Below are 14,321 nucleotides of genomic sequence, written 5' to 3' on the forward strand. Positions count from 1 at the left end.
TGGACGTTCTATACCGGTTTCAATGTTACCTGAACATGCTATAACGGAGGTCTCAGACGGGTTATCTTCAATGTCCATTATATCCGATGTATTTGCCGCCACTGTTTCGTCCTGTATTTTATTGCTTTCAAATACACAATCTGAATGAATCATCTCGATATGATTTTCAATATTCGAAATAGTTTCAACACTGTTGTTATACTCTTTCATTCGTTTTTTGTCACGGTTGACAGTTGAAATCGACTTTCGTTTACTTTTATTTGTATCTTCATTTGCAAACATTATAGAAATACGTGCTCTGTCACTTTCACCATGCACAGTAAATGTAATATTTCGAAATTGTTCACAAGCATTTTCAATGGTACTCCTTAATAAGGATGGAAGTCTCTCCATTATAATATAATTCACCCTTGGGTAGCCTCTTTCTATACGACAATGTTTACAATAATGTAAAACATTACAAACGACAGTTTTGTTATAATTAAAGTCAAAAACTTACTTCTGATACAAGTTAGAACGTTTATATTCCGAAAATATGCTTGGAAATCCGAGCAATCACTTATAACATAGTAAATATTTCCTTAGACATAAACACAACGTCCAGTCACTTAAAGGTCCACTCGACCACCCCAGTGATCAAAAATATATGGTGTCAGATGTGGGATTCGAACCCACGCCCACATTCGTGGACCAGAACACTCATTCCCACGAATGGGAAGGTATTAACCTTGAGTCTGGCGCCTTAGACCACTCGGCCAACCTGACATGACAACAATTTGGCTAATTTTAATAGTTAACCATCGTCTAAGGTACGGAAAACATTATAACTGAATAACTTGTCCTTTTGGATTTTTATTAAATTCGTAATTGGCGCATTTTAGGATTTGAGGAATTTTTTCAACATCTCTAATCTTTTTTTCATCTGTCAAATGAACGTTTTATATGATTACTCAAAATTGTTCCACATGAAATTGAACATGGGCAAATCATTTCGTCTCACTTTCTTTTATTCCCTAAGCCTCCAATTCTCACTTGAACACTTCCCACTAGAACCATATAGGGCAAACTAAACAAACCAACATTTTTTTTCACGAAGCCAGTTGACAAATACATAAAATATCAGCAGAAAAGTCGTAAGGTAGCGTGGCCGAGCGGTCTAAGGCGCTGGTTTTAGGCACCAGTCTCATTGAGGCGTGGGTTCGAATCCCACCGCTGCCAAGAATTTTTTACTGAACAATTCAATTTTTCTATCCAAAAGACACTTTCCAACCCTGTCGATTATTTTGTGAGAGAGAGAGAGAGAGAGAGAGAGAGAGAGAGAGAGAGAGAGAGAGAGAGAGAGAGAGAGAGAGAGAGAGAGAGAGAGAGAGAGCTAAGAACGCGGACGAGGTTTTTTTTTTTAAAAGAATTCCTACAAATGAACGATAATGAATATTACCTGTTTCCAACTGACTACGAATTGCGAATTATCTACTTTCATGCACTTGATGCTTTCAGTCAGTACCTACATTTTTTTCCGTTTGCATTTTGGACACACCAGTCGGCTACACATTTGCACGGACTTCATGCGTATTGAACGGTAGTTGGGAAAATCCAATCACAAACTTTAAAACAAACATGAAGTTAATTCAGCGTTCTTTGGGAAAACGATAACATTCAAGAGTGAACAATTTTTCTTCCGCCCTAAAAACTCACTCCTCCGTTTTAACGTTCTACCCACTATGTGAAATCTATTTTTGATAATTGAGGATGAATTTCATTTGGCTCTTTCCTCAAACTGAGTTTACATGAGCTATTTTCAATCCACTGATGGTTCAGCAATTGATAATCTTACTAATTTATGACACTCTGATTTGGACAAGAAAGTATAACATGAATGTCGCATATGAGGGTTTTTTTCTTTCGTAATAGCTTTTACTATATACTAAATGTTTAACCGTTAACAAATTCGCAAAAGACCATTTCATGAAACCATGTTACAAATGAAGTGTAGAAAGTGATCAAAAATATATGGTGTCAGATGTGGGATTCGAACCCACGCCCACATTCGTGGACCAGAACACTCATTCCCACGAATGGGAAGGTATTAACCTTGAGTCTGGCGCCTTAGACCACTCGGCCAACCTGACATGACAACAATTTGGCTAATTTTAATAGTTAACCATCGTCTAAGGTACGGAAAACATTATAACTGAATAACTTGTCCTTTTGGATTTTTATTAAATTCGTAATTGGCGCATTTTAGGATTTGAGGAATTTTTTCAACATCTCTAATCTTTTTTTCATCTGTCAAATGAACGTTTTATATGATTACTCAAAATTGTTCCACATGAAATTGAACATGGGCAAATCATTTCGTCTCACTTTCTTTTATTCCCTAAGCCTCCAATTCTCACTTGAACACTTCCCACTAGAACCATATAGGGCAAACTAAACAAACCAACATTTTTTTCACGAAGCCAGTTGACAAATACATAAAATATCAGCAGAAAAGTCGTAAGGTAGCGTGGCCGAGCGGTCTAAGGCGCTGGTTTTAGGCACCAGTCTCATTGAGGCGTGGGTTCGAATCCCACCGCTGCCAAGAATTTTTTACTGAACAATTCAATTTTTCTATCCAAAAGACACTTTCCAACCCTGTCGATTATTTTGTGAGAGAGAGAGAGAGAGAGAGAGAGAGAGAGAGAGAGAGAGAGAGAGAGAGAGAGAGAGAGAGAGAGAGAGAGAGAGAGAGAGAGCTAAGAACGCGGACGAGGTTTTTTTTTTTAAAAGAATTCCTACAAATGAACGATAATGAATATTACCTGTTTCCAACTGACTACGAATTGCGAATTATCTACTTTCATGCACTTGATGCTTTCAGTCAGTACCTACATTTTTTTCCGTTTGCATTTTGGACACACCAGTCGGCTACACATTTGCACGGACTTCATGCGTATTGAACGGTAGTTGGGAAAATCCAATCACAAACTTTAAAACAAACATGAAGTTAATTCAGCGTTCTTTGGGAAAACGATAACATTCAAGAGTGAACAATTTTTCTTCCGCCCTAAAAACTCACTCCTCCGTTTTAACGTTCTACCCACTATGTGAAATCTATTTTTGATAATTGAGGATGAATTTCATTTGGCTCTTTCCTCAAACTGAGTTTACATGAGCTATTTTCAATCCACTGATGGTTCAGCAATTGATAATCTTACTAATTTATGACACTCTGATTTGGACAAGAAAGTATAACATGAATGTCGCATATGAGGGTTTTTTTCTTTCGTAATAGCTTTTACTATATACTAAATGTTTAACCGTTAACAAATTCGCAAAAGACCATTTCATGAAACCATGTTACAAATGAAGTGTAGAAAGTGATCAAAAATATATGGTGTCAGATGTGGGATTCGAACCCACGCCCACATTCGTGGACCAGAACACTCATTCCCACGAATGGGAAGGTATTAACCTTGAGTCTGGCGCCTTAGACCACTCGGCCAACCTGACATGACAACAATTTGGCTAATTTTAATAGTTAACCATCGTCTAAGGTACGGAAAACATTATAACTGAATAACTTGTCCTTTTGGATTTTTATTAAATTCGTAATTGGCGCATTTTAGGATTTGAGGAATTTTTTCAACATCTCTAATCTTTTTTTCATCTGTCAAATGAACGTTTTATATGATTACTCAAAATTGTTCCACATGAAATTGAACATGGGCAAATCATTTCGTCTCACTTTCTTTTATTCCCTAAGCCTCCAATTCTCACTTGAACACTTCCCACTAGAACCATATAGGGCAAACTAAACAAACCAACATTTTTTTTCACGAAGCCAGTTGACAAATACATAAAATATCAGCAGAAAAGTCGTAAGGTAGCGTGGCCGAGCGGTCTAAGGCGCTGGTTTTAGGCACCAGTCTCATTGAGGCGTGGGTTCGAATCCCACCGCTGCCAAGAATTTTTTACTGAACAATTCAATTTTTCTATCCAAAAGACACTTTCCAACCCTGTCGATTATTTTGAGAGAGAGAGAGAGAGCTAAGAACGCGGACGAGGTTTTTTTTTTTAAAAGAATTCCTACAAATGAACGATAATGAATATTACCTGTTTCCAACTGACTACGAATTGCGAATTATCTACTTTCATGCACTTGATGCTTTCAGTCAGTACCTACATTTTTTTCCGTTTGCATTTTGGACACACCAGTCGGCTACACATTTGCACGGACTTCATGCGTATTGAACGGTAGTTGGGAAAATCCAATCACAAACTTTAAAACAAACATGAAGTTAATTCAGCGTTCTTTGGGAAAACGATAACATTCAAGAGTGAACAATTTTTCTTCCGCCCTAAAAACTCACTCCTCCGTTTTAACGTTCTACCCACTATGTGAAATCTATTTTTGATAATTGAGGATGAATTTCATTTGGCTCTTTCCTCAAACTGAGTTTACATGAGCTATTTTCAATCCACTGATGGTTCAGCAATTGATAATCTTACTAATTTATGACACTCTGATTTGGACAAGAAAGTATAACATGAATGTCGCATATGAGGGTTTTTTTCTTTCGTAATAGCTTTTACTATATACTAAATGTTTAACCGTTAACAAATTCGCAAAAGACCATTTCATGAAACCATGTTACAAATGAAGTGTAGAAAGTGATCAAAAATATATGGTGTCAGATGTGGGATTCGAACCCACGCCCACATTCGTGGACCAGAACACTCATTCCCACGAATGGGAAGGTATTAACCTTGAGTCTGGCGCCTTAGACCACTCGGCCAACCTGACATGACAACAATTTGGCTAATTTTAATAGTTAACCATCGTCTAAGGTACGGAAAACATTATAACTGAATAACTTGTCCTTTTGGATTTTTATTAAATTCGTAATTGGCGCATTTTAGGATTTGAGGAATTTTTTCAACATCTCTAATCTTTTTTTCATCTGTCAAATGAACGTTTTATATGATTACTCAAAATTGTTCCACATGAAATTGAACATGGGCAAATCATTTCGTCTCACTTTCTTTTATTCCCTAAGCCTCCAATTCTCACTTGAACACTTCCCACTAGAACCATATAGGGCAAACTAAACAAACCAACATTTTTTTTCACGAAGCCAGTTGACAAATACATAAAATATCAGCAGAAAAGTCGTAAGGTAGCGTGGCCGAGCGGTCTAAGGCGCTGGTTTTAGGCACCAGTCTCATTGAGGCGTGGGTTCGAATCCCACCGCTGCCAAGAATTTTTTACTGAACAATTCAATTTTTCTATCCAAAAGACACTTTCCAACCCTGTCGATTATTTTGAGAGAGAGAGAGAGAGAGAGAGAGAGAGAGAGAGAGAGAGAGAGAGAGAGAGAGAGAGAGAGAGAGAGCTAAGAACGCGGACGAGGTTTTTTTTTTTAAAAGAATTCCTACAAATGAACGATAATGAATATTACCTGTTTCCAACTGACTACGAATTGCGAATTATCTACTTTCATGCACTTGATGCTTTCAGTCAGTACCTACATTTTTTTCCGTTTGCATTTTGGACACACCAGTCGGCTACACATTTGCACGGACTTCATGCGTATTGAACGGTAGTTGGGAAAATCCAATCACAAACTTTAAAACAAACATGAAGTTAATTCAGCGTTCTTTGGGAAAACGATAACATTCAAGAGTGAACAATTTTTCTTCCGCCCTAAAAACTCACTCCTCCGTTTTAACGTTCTACCCACTATGTGAAATCTATTTTTGATAATTGAGGATGAATTTCATTTGGCTCTTTCCTCAAACTGAGTTTACATGAGCTATTTTCAATCCACTGATGGTTCAGCAATTGATAATCTTACTAATTTATGACACTCTGATTTGGACAAGAAAGTATAACATGAATGTCGCATATGAGGGTTTTTTTCTTTCGTAATAGCTTTTACTATATACTAAATGTTTAACCGTTAACAAATTCGCAAAAGACCATTTCATGAAACCATGTTACAAATGAAGTGTAGAAAGTGATCAAAAATATATGGTGTCAGATGTGGGATTCGAACCCACGCCCACATTCGTGGACCAGAACACTCATTCCCACGAATGGGAAGGTATTAACCTTGAGTCTGGCGCCTTAGACCACTCGGCCAACCTGACATGACAACAATTTGGCTAATTTTAATAGTTAACCATCGTCTAAGGTACGGAAAACATTATAACTGAATAACTTGTCCTTTTGGATTTTTATTAAATTCGTAATTGGCGCATTTTAGGATTTGAGGAATTTTTTCAACATCTCTAATCTTTTTTTCATCTGTCAAATGAACGTTTTATATGATTACTCAAAATTGTTCCACATGAAATTGAACATGGGCAAATCATTTCGTCTCACTTTCTTTTATTCCCTAAGCCTCCAATTCTCACTTGAACACTTCCCACTAGAACCATATAGGGCAAACTAAACAAACCAACATTTTTTTTCACGAAGCCAGTTGACAAATACATAAAATATCAGCAGAAAAGTCGTAAGGTAGCGTGGCCGAGCGGTCTAAGGCGCTGGTTTTAGGCACCAGTCTCATTGAGGCGTGGGTTCGAATCCCACCGCTGCCAAGAATTTTTTACTGAACAATTCAATTTTTCTATCCAAAAGACACTTTCCAACCCTGTCGATTATTTTGAGAGAGAGAGAGAGAGCTAAGAACGCGGACGAGGTTTTTTTTTTTAAAAGAATTCCTACAAATGAACGATAATGAATATTACCTGTTTCCAACTGACTACGAATTGCGAATTATCTACTTTCATGCACTTGATGCTTTCAGTCAGTACCTACATTTTTTTCCGTTTGCATTTTGGACACACCAGTCGGCTACACATTTGCACGGACTTCATGCGTATTGAACGGTAGTTGGGAAAATCCAATCACAAACTTTAAAACAAACATGAAGTTAATTCAGCGTTCTTTGGGAAAACGATAACATTCAAGAGTGAACAATTTTTCTTCCGCCCTAAAAACTCACTCCTCCGTTTTAACGTTCTACCCACTATGTGAAATCTATTTTTGATAATTGAGGATGAATTTCATTTGGCTCTTTCCTCAAACTGAGTTTACATGAGCTATTTTCAATCCACTGATGGTTCAGCAATTGATAATCTTACTAATTTATGACACTCTGATTTGGACAAGAAAGTATAACATGAATGTCGCATATGAGGGTTTTTTTCTTTCGTAATAGCTTTTACTATATACTAAATGTTTAACCGTTAACAAATTCGCAAAAGACCATTTCATGAAACCATGTTACAAATGAAGTGTAGAAAGTGATCAAAAATATATGGTGTCAGATGTGGGATTCGAACCCACGCCCACATTCGTGGACCAGAACACTCATTCCCACGAATGGGAAGGTATTAACCTTGAGTCTGGCGCCTTAGACCACTCGGCCAACCTGACATGACAACAATTTGGCTAATTTTAATAGTTAACCATCGTCTAAGGTACGGAAAACATTATAACTGAATAACTTGTCCTTTTGGATTTTTATTAAATTCGTAATTGGCGCATTTTAGGATTTGAGGAATTTTTTCAACATCTCTAATCTTTTTTTCATCTGTCAAATGAACGTTTTATATGATTACTCAAAATTGTTCCACATGAAATTGAACATGGGCAAATCATTTCGTCTCACTTTCTTTTATTCCCTAAGCCTCCAATTCTCACTTGAACACTTCCCACTAGAACCATATAGGGCAAACTAAACAAACCAACATTTTTTTTCACGAAGCCAGTTGACAAATACATAAAATATCAGCAGAAAAGTCGTAAGGTAGCGTGGCCGAGCGGTCTAAGGCGCTGGTTTTAGGCACCAGTCTCATTGAGGCGTGGGTTCGAATCCCACCGCTGCCAAGAATTTTTTACTGAACAATTCAATTTTTCTATCCAAAAGACACTTTCCAACCCTGTCGATTATTTTGAGAGAGAGAGAGAGAGAGAGAGAGAGAGAGAGAGAGAGAGAGAGAGAGAGAGAGAGAGAGAGAGAGCTAAGAACGCGGACGAGGTTTTTTTTTTTAAAAGAATTCCTACAAATGAACGATAATGAATATTACCTGTTTCCAACTGACTACGAATTGCGAATTATCTACTTTCATGCACTTGATGCTTTCAGTCAGTACCTACATTTTTTTCCGTTTGCATTTTGGACACACCAGTCGGCTACACATTTGCACGGACTTCATGCGTATTGAACGGTAGTTGGGAAAATCCAATCACAAACTTTAAAACAAACATGAAGTTAATTCAGCGTTCTTTGGGAAAACGATAACATTCAAGAGTGAACAATTTTTCTTCCGCCCTAAAAACTCACTCCTCCGTTTTAACGTTCTACCCACTATGTGAAATCTATTTTTGATAATTGAGGATGAATTTCATTTGGCTCTTTCCTCAAACTGAGTTTACATGAGCTATTTTCAATCCACTGATGGTTCAGCAATTGATAATCTTACTAATTTATGACACTCTGATTTGGACAAGAAAGTATAACATGAATGTCGCATATGAGGGTTTTTTTCTTTCGTAATAGCTTTTACTATATACTAAATGTTTAACCGTTAACAAATTCGCAAAAGACCATTTCATGAAACCATGTTACAAATGAAGTGTAGAAAGTGATCAAAAATATATGGTGTCAGATGTGGGATTCGAACCCACGCCCACATTCGTGGACCAGAACACTCATTCCCACGAATGGGAAGGTATTAACCTTGAGTCTGGCGCCTTAGACCACTCGGCCAACCTGACATGACAACAATTTGGCTAATTTTAATAGTTAACCATCGTCTAAGGTACGGAAAACATTATAACTGAATAACTTGTCCTTTTGGATTTTTATTAAATTCGTAATTGGCGCATTTTAGGATTTGAGGAATTTTTTCAACATCTCTAATCTTTTTTTCATCTGTCAAATGAACGTTTTATATGATTACTCAAAATTGTTCCACATGAAATTGAACATGGGCAAATCATTTCGTCTCACTTTCTTTTATTCCCTAAGCCTCCAATTCTCACTTGAACACTTCTCACTAGAACCATATAGGGCAAACTAAACAAACCAACATTTTTTTTCACGAAGCCAGTTGACAAATACATAAAATATCAGCAGAAAAGTCGTAAGGTAGCGTGGCCGAGCGGTCTAAGGCGCTGGTTTTAGGCACCAGTCTCATTGAGGCGTGGGTTCGAATCCCACCGCTGCCAAGAATTTTTTACTGAACAATTCAATTTTTCTATCCAAAAGACACTTTCCAACCCTGTCGATTATTTTGAGAGAGAGAGAGAGAGAGAGAGAGAGAGAGAGAGAGAGAGAGAGAGAGAGAGAGCTAAGAACGCGGACGAGGTTTTTTTTTTAAAAGAATTCCTACAAATGAACGATAATGAATATTACCTGTTTCCAACTGACTACGAATTGCGAATTATCTACTTTCATGCACTTGATGCTTTCAGTCAGTACCTACATTTTTTTCCGTTTGCATTTTGGACACACCAGTCGGCTACACATTTGCACGGACTTCATGCGTATTGAACGGTAGTTGGGAAAATCCAATCACAAACTTTAAAACAAACATGAAGTTAATTCAGCGTTCTTTGGGAAAACGATAACATTCAAGAGTGAACAATTTTTCTTCCGCCCTAAAAACTCACTCCTCCGTTTTAACGTTCTACCCACTATGTGAAATCTATTTTTGATAATTGAGGATGAATTTCATTTGGCTCTTTCCTCAAACTGAGTTTACATGAGCTATTTTCAATCCACTGATGGTTCAGCAATTGATAATCTTACTAATTTATGACACTCTGATTTGGACAAGAAAGTATAACATGAATGTCGCATATGAGGGTTTTTTTCTTTCGTAATAGCTTTTACTATATACTAAATGTTTAACCGTTAACAAATTCGCAAAAGACCATTTCATGAAACCATGTTACAAATGAAGTGTAGAAAGTGATCAAAAATATATGGTGTCAGATGTGGGATTCGAACCCACGCCCACATTCGTGGACCAGAACACTCATTCCCACGAATGGGAAGGTATTAACCTTGAGTCTGGCGCCTTAGACCACTCGGCCAACCTGACATGACAACAATTTGGCTAATTTTAATAGTTAACCATCGTCTAAGGTACGGAAAACATTATAACTGAATAACTTGTCCTTTTGGATTTTTATTAAATTCGTAATTGGCGCATTTTAGGATTTGAGGAATTTTTTCAACATCTCTAATCTTTTTTTCATCTGTCAAATGAACGTTTTATATGATTACTCAAAATTGTTCCACATGAAATTGAACATGGGCAAATCATTTCGTCTCACTTTCTTTTATTCCCTAAGCCTCCAATTCTCACTTGAACACTTCCCACTAGAACCATATAGGGCAAACTAAACAAACCAACATTTTTTTTCACGAAGCCAGTTGACAAATACATAAAATATCAGCAGAAAAGTCGTAAGGTAGCGTGGCCGAGCGGTCTAAGGCGCTGGTTTTAGGCACCAGTCTCATTGAGGCGTGGGTTCGAATCCCACCGCTGCCAAGAATTTTTTACTGAACAATTCAATTTTTCTATCCAAAAGACACTTTCCAACCCTGTCGATTATTTTGAGAGAGAGAGAGAGAGAGAGAGAGAGAGAGAGAGAGAGAGAGAGAGAGAGAGAGAGAGAGAGCTAAGAACGCGGACGAGGTTTTTTTTTTAAAAGAATTCCTACAAATGAACGATAATGAATATTACCTGTTTCCAACTGACTACGAATTGCGAATTATCTACTTTCATGCACTTGATGCTTTCAGTCAGTACCTACATTTTTTTCCGTTTGCATTTTGGACACACCAGTCGGCTACACATTTGCACGGACTTCATGCGTATTGAACGGTAGTTGGGAAAATCCAATCACAAACTTTAAAACAAACATGAAGTTAATTCAGCGTTCTTTGGGAAAACGATAACATTCAAGAGTGAACAATTTTTCTTCCGCCCTAAAAACTCACTCCTCCGTTTTAACGTTCTACCCACTATGTGAAATCTATTTTTGATAATTGAGGATGAATTTCATTTGGCTCTTTCCTCAAACTGAGTTTACATGAGCTATTTTCAATCCACTGATGGTTCAGCAATTGATAATCTTACTAATTTATGACACTCTGATTTGGACAAGAAAGTATAACATGAATGTCGCATATGAGGGTTTTTTTCTTTCGTAATAGCTTTTACTATATACTAAATGTTTAACCGTTAACAAATTCGCAAAAGACCATTTCATGAAACCATGTTACAAATGAAGTGTAGAAAGTGATCAAAAATATATGGTGTCAGATGTGGGATTCGAACCCACGCCCACATTCGTGGACCAGAACACTCATTCCCACGAATGGGAAGGTATTAACCTTGAGTCTGGCGCCTTAGACCACTCGGCCAACCTGACATGACAACAATTTGGCTAATTTTAATAGTTAACCATCGTCTAAGGTACGGAAAACATTATAACTGAATAACTTGTCCTTTTGGATTTTTATTAAATTCGTAATTGGCGCATTTTAGGATTTGAGGAATTTTTTCAACATCTCTAATCTTTTTTTCATCTGTCAAATGAACGTTTTATATGATTACTCAAAATTGTTCCACATGAAATTGAACATGGGCAAATCATTTCGTCTCACTTTCTTTTATTCCCTAAGCCTCCAATTCTCACTTGAACACTTCCCACTAGAACCATATAGGGCAAACTAAACAAACCAACATTTTTTTTCACGAAGCCAGTTGACAAATACATAAAATATCAGCAGAAAAGTCGTAAGGTAGCGTGGCCGAGCGGTCTAAGGCGCTGGTTTTAGGCACCAGTCTCATTGAGGCGTGGGTTCGAATCCCACCGCTGCCAAGAATTTTTTACTGAACAATTCAATTTTTCTATCCAAAAGACACTTTCCAACCCTGTCGATTATTTTGAGAGAGAGAGAGAGAGAGAGAGAGAGAGAGAGAGAGAGAGAGAGAGAGAGAGAGCTAAGAACGCGGACGAGGTTTTTTTTTTTAAAAGAATTCCTACAAATGAACGATAATGAATATTACCTGTTTCCAACTGACTACGAATTGCGAATTATCTACTTTCATGCACTTGATGCTTTCAGTCAGTACCTACATTTTTTTCCGTTTGCATTTTGGACACACCAGTCGGCTACACATTTGCACGGACTTCATGCGTATTGAACGGTAGTTGGGAAAATCCAATCACAAACTTTAAAACAAACATGAAGTTAATTCAGCGTTCTTTGGGAAAACGATAACATTCAAGAGTGAACAATTTTTCTTCCGCCCTAAAAACTCACTCCTCCGTTTTAACGTTCTACCCACTATGTGAAATCTATTTTTGATAATTGAGGATGAATTTCATTTGGCTCTTTCCTCAAACTGAGTTTACATGAGCTATTTTCAATCCACTGATGGTTCAGCAATTGATAATCTTACTAATTTATGACACTCTGATTTGGACAAGAAAGTATAACATGAATGTCGCATATGAGGGTTTTTTTCTTTCGTAATAGCTTTTACTATATACTAAATGTTTAACCGTTAACAAATTCGCAAAAGACCATTTCATGAAACCATGTTACAAATGAAGTGTAGAAAGTGATCAAAAATATATGGTGTCAGATGTGGGATTCGAACCCACGCCCACATTCGTGGACCAGAACACTCATTCCCACGAATGGGAAGGTATTAACCTTGAGTCTGGCGCCTTAGACCACTCGGCCAACCTGACATGACAACAATTTGGCTAATTTTAATAGTTAACCATCGTCTAAGGTACGGAAAACATTATAACTGAATAACTTGTCCTTTTGGATTTTTATTAAATTCGTAATTGGCGCATTTTAGGATTTGAGGAATTTTTTCAACATCTCTAATCTTTTTTTCATCTGTCAAATGAACGTTTTATATGATTACTCAAAATTGTTCCACATGAAATTGAACATGGGCAAATCATTTCGTCTCACTTTCTTTTATTCCCTAAGCCTCCAATTCTCACTTGAACACTTCCCACTAGAACCATATAGGGCAAACTAAACAAACCAACATTTTTTTTCACGAAGCCAGTTGACAAATACATAAAATATCAGCAGAAAAGTCGTAAGGTAGCGTGGCCGAGCGGTCTAAGGCGCTGGTTTTAGGCACCAGTCTCATTGAGGCGTGGGTTCGAATCCCACCGCTGCCAAGAATTTTTTACTGAACAATTCAATTTTTCTATCCAAAAGACACTTTCCAACCCTGTCGATTATTTTGAGAGAGAGAGAGAGAGAGAGAGAGAGAGAGAGAGAGAGAGAGAGAGAGAGAGAGCTAAGAACGCGGACGAGGTTTTTTTTTTTAAAAGAATTCCTACAAATGAACGATAATGAATATTACCTGTTTCCAACTGACTACGAATTGCGAATTATCTACTTTCATGCACTTGATGCTTTCAGTCAGTACCTACATTTTTTTCCGTTTGCATTTTGGACACACCAGTCGGCTACACATTTGCACGGACTTCATGCGTATTGAACGGTAGTTGGGAAAATCCAATCACAAACTTTAAAACAAACATGAAGTTAATTCAGCGTTCTTTGGGAAAACGATAACATTCAAGAGTGAACAATTTTTCTTCCGCCCTAAAAACTCACTCCTCCGTTTTAACGTTCTACCCACTATGTGAAATCTATTTTTGATAATTGAGGATGAATTTCATTTGGCTCTTTCCTCAAACTGAGTTTACATGAGCTATTTTCAATCCACTGATGGTTCAGCAATTGATAATCTTACTAATTTATGACACTCTGATTTGGACAAGAAAGTATAACATGAATGTCGCATATGAGGGTTTTTTTCTTTCGTAATAGCTTTTACTATATACTAAATGTTTAACCGTTAACAAATTCGCAAAAGACCATTTCATGAAACCATGTTACAAATGAAGTGTAGAAAGTGATCAAAAATATATGGTGTCAGATGTGGGATTCGAACCCACGCCCACATTCGTGGACCAGAACACTCATTCCCACGAATGGGAAGGTATTAACCTTGAGTCTGGCGCCTTAGACCACTCGGCCAACCTGACATGACAACAATTTGGCTAATTTTAATAGTTAACCATCGTCTAAGGTACGGAAAACATTATAACTGAATAACTTGTCCTTTTGGATTTTTATTAAATTCGTAATTGGCGCATTTTAGGATTTGAGGAATTTTTTCAACATCTCTAATCTTTTTTTCATCTGTCAAATGAACGTTTTATATGATTACTCAAAATTGTTCCACATGAAATTGAACATGGG

At 37.2% G+C, this 14,321-nt stretch overlaps 21 non-coding genes across 21 annotated transcripts; 10 read left to right on the forward strand and 11 right to left on the reverse strand.

Moving 5' to 3' along the window:
* Positions 1-650: 650 nt before the first annotated feature.
* Trnal-caa (transfer RNA leucine (anticodon CAA)) lies at positions 651-765 on the reverse strand. Its single transcript has 2 exons — positions 728-765; positions 651-696 (listed from the first exon to the last, which is right to left on the reverse strand). It is a non-coding gene; the product is annotated as a tRNA-Leu (tRNA).
* Positions 766-1,137: 372 nt separating this feature from the next.
* Trnal-uag (transfer RNA leucine (anticodon UAG)) lies at positions 1,138-1,218 on the forward strand. The gene has a single exon. It is a non-coding gene; the product is annotated as a tRNA-Leu (tRNA).
* A 796-nt stretch (positions 1,219-2,014) lies between these two features.
* Positions 2,015-2,129, reverse strand: Trnal-caa (transfer RNA leucine (anticodon CAA)). The gene is made up of 2 exons: positions 2,092-2,129; positions 2,015-2,060 (listed from the first exon to the last, which is right to left on the reverse strand). It is a non-coding gene; the product is annotated as a tRNA-Leu (tRNA).
* A 371-nt stretch (positions 2,130-2,500) lies between these two features.
* Positions 2,501-2,581, forward strand: Trnal-uag (transfer RNA leucine (anticodon UAG)). Its single transcript has one exon. It is a non-coding gene; the product is annotated as a tRNA-Leu (tRNA).
* A 796-nt stretch (positions 2,582-3,377) lies between these two features.
* Positions 3,378-3,492, reverse strand: Trnal-caa (transfer RNA leucine (anticodon CAA)). Its single transcript has 2 exons — positions 3,455-3,492; positions 3,378-3,423 (listed from the first exon to the last, which is right to left on the reverse strand). It is a non-coding gene; the product is annotated as a tRNA-Leu (tRNA).
* Positions 3,493-3,864: 372 nt separating this feature from the next.
* On the forward strand, positions 3,865-3,945 carry Trnal-uag (transfer RNA leucine (anticodon UAG)). The gene has a single exon. It is a non-coding gene; the product is annotated as a tRNA-Leu (tRNA).
* Positions 3,946-4,671: 726 nt separating this feature from the next.
* Positions 4,672-4,786, reverse strand: Trnal-caa (transfer RNA leucine (anticodon CAA)). The gene is made up of 2 exons: positions 4,749-4,786; positions 4,672-4,717 (listed from the first exon to the last, which is right to left on the reverse strand). It is a non-coding gene; the product is annotated as a tRNA-Leu (tRNA).
* Positions 4,787-5,158: 372 nt separating this feature from the next.
* Positions 5,159-5,239, forward strand: Trnal-uag (transfer RNA leucine (anticodon UAG)). Its single transcript has one exon. It is a non-coding gene; the product is annotated as a tRNA-Leu (tRNA).
* Positions 5,240-6,017: 778 nt separating this feature from the next.
* Positions 6,018-6,132, reverse strand: Trnal-caa (transfer RNA leucine (anticodon CAA)). The gene is made up of 2 exons: positions 6,095-6,132; positions 6,018-6,063 (listed from the first exon to the last, which is right to left on the reverse strand). It is a non-coding gene; the product is annotated as a tRNA-Leu (tRNA).
* A 372-nt stretch (positions 6,133-6,504) lies between these two features.
* On the forward strand, positions 6,505-6,585 carry Trnal-uag (transfer RNA leucine (anticodon UAG)). Its single transcript has one exon. It is a non-coding gene; the product is annotated as a tRNA-Leu (tRNA).
* A 726-nt stretch (positions 6,586-7,311) lies between these two features.
* Trnal-caa (transfer RNA leucine (anticodon CAA)) lies at positions 7,312-7,426 on the reverse strand. Its single transcript has 2 exons — positions 7,389-7,426; positions 7,312-7,357 (listed from the first exon to the last, which is right to left on the reverse strand). It is a non-coding gene; the product is annotated as a tRNA-Leu (tRNA).
* A 372-nt stretch (positions 7,427-7,798) lies between these two features.
* On the forward strand, positions 7,799-7,879 carry Trnal-uag (transfer RNA leucine (anticodon UAG)). Its single transcript has one exon. It is a non-coding gene; the product is annotated as a tRNA-Leu (tRNA).
* Positions 7,880-8,655: 776 nt separating this feature from the next.
* Trnal-caa (transfer RNA leucine (anticodon CAA)) lies at positions 8,656-8,770 on the reverse strand. The gene is made up of 2 exons: positions 8,733-8,770; positions 8,656-8,701 (listed from the first exon to the last, which is right to left on the reverse strand). It is a non-coding gene; the product is annotated as a tRNA-Leu (tRNA).
* Positions 8,771-9,142: 372 nt separating this feature from the next.
* On the forward strand, positions 9,143-9,223 carry Trnal-uag (transfer RNA leucine (anticodon UAG)). Its single transcript has one exon. It is a non-coding gene; the product is annotated as a tRNA-Leu (tRNA).
* A 763-nt stretch (positions 9,224-9,986) lies between these two features.
* Trnal-caa (transfer RNA leucine (anticodon CAA)) lies at positions 9,987-10,101 on the reverse strand. The gene is made up of 2 exons: positions 10,064-10,101; positions 9,987-10,032 (listed from the first exon to the last, which is right to left on the reverse strand). It is a non-coding gene; the product is annotated as a tRNA-Leu (tRNA).
* A 372-nt stretch (positions 10,102-10,473) lies between these two features.
* Positions 10,474-10,554, forward strand: Trnal-uag (transfer RNA leucine (anticodon UAG)). Its single transcript has one exon. It is a non-coding gene; the product is annotated as a tRNA-Leu (tRNA).
* Positions 10,555-11,325: 771 nt separating this feature from the next.
* Trnal-caa (transfer RNA leucine (anticodon CAA)) lies at positions 11,326-11,440 on the reverse strand. Its single transcript has 2 exons — positions 11,403-11,440; positions 11,326-11,371 (listed from the first exon to the last, which is right to left on the reverse strand). It is a non-coding gene; the product is annotated as a tRNA-Leu (tRNA).
* Positions 11,441-11,812: 372 nt separating this feature from the next.
* On the forward strand, positions 11,813-11,893 carry Trnal-uag (transfer RNA leucine (anticodon UAG)). The gene has a single exon. It is a non-coding gene; the product is annotated as a tRNA-Leu (tRNA).
* A 764-nt stretch (positions 11,894-12,657) lies between these two features.
* Positions 12,658-12,772, reverse strand: Trnal-caa (transfer RNA leucine (anticodon CAA)). The gene is made up of 2 exons: positions 12,735-12,772; positions 12,658-12,703 (listed from the first exon to the last, which is right to left on the reverse strand). It is a non-coding gene; the product is annotated as a tRNA-Leu (tRNA).
* Positions 12,773-13,144: 372 nt separating this feature from the next.
* On the forward strand, positions 13,145-13,225 carry Trnal-uag (transfer RNA leucine (anticodon UAG)). The gene has a single exon. It is a non-coding gene; the product is annotated as a tRNA-Leu (tRNA).
* Positions 13,226-13,989: 764 nt separating this feature from the next.
* Positions 13,990-14,104, reverse strand: Trnal-caa (transfer RNA leucine (anticodon CAA)). Its single transcript has 2 exons — positions 14,067-14,104; positions 13,990-14,035 (listed from the first exon to the last, which is right to left on the reverse strand). It is a non-coding gene; the product is annotated as a tRNA-Leu (tRNA).
* Positions 14,105-14,321: the final 217 nt, after the last annotated feature.

Source organism: Mytilus edulis, chromosome 10, assembly GCF_963676685.1.
Source record: "Mytilus edulis chromosome 10, xbMytEdul2.2, whole genome shotgun sequence".
NCBI classification, from domain to species: Eukaryota; Metazoa; Mollusca; class Bivalvia; order Mytilida; family Mytilidae; genus Mytilus; species Mytilus edulis.